Here is a 2,955-nt window from a genome sequence, read left to right as displayed (position 1 = left end):
CAGGTCATGGGTGGTTTGGAGGTTTGGAGCCTGGGTGACTCATTCAGGGGTGGGGGATGGGTCCCGCTGCTGTGCACAATCCTCCAATCTGTGTGTAGGGCAGAAGTGGCTGCCACTGTTGGCTCCCCTCTGCACCCCATTGCTGATGCCCTGATAGCTGTGCAATGCCACATGCCTCCTGTGCACTGGCTGTGCTGCCTGCCCGCAGTGGGAGGCATGTGGCATTACATGACTGCCAGGGCACAAGCAGCAGGGATCAGAGTGCACCCTGAAGTGGCAGCTGCCTCCAGCCCACACAGCACATATGGGGCGCAGGGGGGACATATCCCCTGCGCCTGCCTCGGAGGTGCAGGCAGCAGCGGAAACCCTCCCCCCACGCCCCAGCCTTTCGCCACCTATGACAGTGACCTAATATGGGTTGTATCTTTTAAGCACCACTACAATACAGGCTACAGTTAGACCTAGATAGGTTACAAGGATGGGCAGAGGAGAACAGGATGGGGTTTAACATGGACAAGTGTAAGGTGATGCACCTGGGGAGGAACAATCGGCACCATACATACAGGCTGGGGAACTCCCCTCTTGTCAGCACGGAGGTGGAAAAGGATCTGGGAGTCATTATTGACTCCAAGATGAACATGAGTCGGCAATGTGGGGAGGCAGCTAGGAAGGCCAACTGCACCTTGTCGTGCATCCACAGATGCATCTCGAGCAGGTCCAAGGAGGTGATCCTCCCCCTCTATGCGGCACTGGTCAGGCCGCAGCTGGAGTACTGCGTCCAGTTCTGGGCGCCGCACTTCAAGAGGGATGTGGACAGCATCGAGAGGGTCCAGAGGAGGGCCACTCGTATGATCAAGGGACAGCAGGGTAGGTCCTATGAGGAAAGGTTGCGGGACCTGAACCTGTTCAGCCTTCAAAAGAGAAGGCTGAGGGGGGATCTTGTGGCCTGTTATAAACTGGTTAGGGGGGATCAGCAGGCGCTGGGGGAGTCCCTGTTCCCCCGAGCGCCGCAAGGAGTGACCAGGAACAATGGTCACAAGCTGGCGGAGGGAAGGTTTAAGTTGGACATCAGGAGGCGCTACTTCACGGTCAGGGCGGCTAGGGTCTGGAACCAGCTTCCAAGTGAGGTGGTGCAGGCTCCCACCCTGGGGGTTTTTAAGAGGAGGTTGGATGACCACCTTACTGGGGTCGTTCGACCCCAGTGCTCTTCCTGCCATGGCAAGGGGTCGGACTAGATGATCTGCTCAGGTCCCTTCCGACCCTAGAAACTATGAGACTATGAAATACAGATATAGAATGCTGTAATAATGAAACTAGTTTGAGTTAACAACTGTCCCTATCAATAACTTGCTTTTACCTTAGATAACTAAATAATTTTACTGCAAAATTCCCAATATTGTAAATATTGGGATAACCTTTATCTGAGGCAAACCATATATATTTTTAAGAGTGACCCTGTGCCTTCTCTTTTCTCTACACATTTAAGTTCTTTTTGTTTTTTAATGCACATTTATTGTTATATTTTTATTTTATAGTCTTATAATTATATTTTTATATTTACCAATAACAGCAAGTTTTCTTGGCTGATACCTTCATAGATCTGTCCCAGTTCTTGAAGAATGCAAATATCCTTCACATTTCTGTATTATTTGCTAAAATTTCACCACTAACCAGTAAGTGAACATTTTTAAAAGGCTGCAGAATTAAAAAGTTGCTTTCCCCCCATGTATAGTACTTTCTAAAATGTTTAGCGTTTAGTAGAATAAAGTACGCCTCAACAGCAGAAATCACTCAAAGTTGCTGTTAAGATAGGGTTTGAGTTTACAATGAGTTTCTTGCAGCATTTTTTGGAGCAGGATCAAAGCATTCCTACTTTTCCACCATCTCATCTCTTGTCTACCTTCTCCTGTAGCAGGGACAGACCAGCTCTATTTACACATGTCCCGGGGTGATTCTTTAGTGAAGTATCTCTATCCAGAAGGGTTACTGTGAATCTTTACTGCGTAAAAGCAGTAATATATAATGACCTGTGCAATTTTTTAAGTGTACTTAGAATTGGGATGCTTTTTATTTTCTGCTAAAAAATTCTTCACACTTTGAAACCGAATGTATGTGTATGTTTGTGAATGCACATACCTATGTGTGTGGCTAATGCCAGGCAGATGTGTGAATTCTGTTATATATACCTGGCTTTGGCAAAGATAGTTGGATCTCAGTATTTCCCTCCCACTCATTAGGGTGTCATTATAGCACTTTACATGTAGCTAATTAAGCAGGAATTGTGGTCTATTTCAATGCAATTGCTTAAGCTACTAATTGGATAAAAGATAGGAACTGCTACATTTTTATGGACCAGTGACATCCTGAACTGTATTCTCTTAAGTGAGAGGATAATTATCCTTACCTTGTGACAGAGAATAATAACCTTTGAACCCCAGATTGATAACTTGGAACAGGTGACTAGGACCAGGAAGTAAGTACCAGAGCTTCTGGATATCAAACCTTTATAATCTGACCAAACTCAGGGTAAGGGTGGAGGGATCAGGTTTTACCAGTGTGGCGATGCAAACATACTCCTCAGTCTGTTATCTTTGTTGTTCACTTATCAAGTATTTCAAATGAATGAGTACAAGTAAATACACTTGCAACATGTCTAGCATGTCACCTTTTGTTTTCATCTGTACCAGCAATAATTTCTCCTGATCAGTATAGTTAGCATGAAGTTAATGGACACGCAGGGGAATTGTGAGGTCTCCATTTGAAAAGCCCACACATGAATGTACAGACACAAATTACCTTTGTAGAGTTTCTGTGTTGAGTGACTGCATAGTTGTTAAACTTTTCATTTTTAACCTGAGTGAAAAGCATTGTTTAATGTATTTAATTTCTCTCTCTTTTGTTAGCACAGTAGAGTCAGGGGGATGGCTGCTTTGTCTGACCTCCCCTCTAAGGGAA

The sequence above is a fragment of the Gavialis gangeticus genome, unplaced genomic scaffold (genome assembly GCF_001723915.1).
Source record: "Gavialis gangeticus isolate Ggan-Ray unplaced genomic scaffold, GavGan_comp1, whole genome shotgun sequence".
Taxonomy (NCBI): Eukaryota; Metazoa; Chordata; order Crocodylia; family Gavialidae; genus Gavialis; species Gavialis gangeticus.
Note: the sequence above shows the minus strand (reverse complement) of the source record.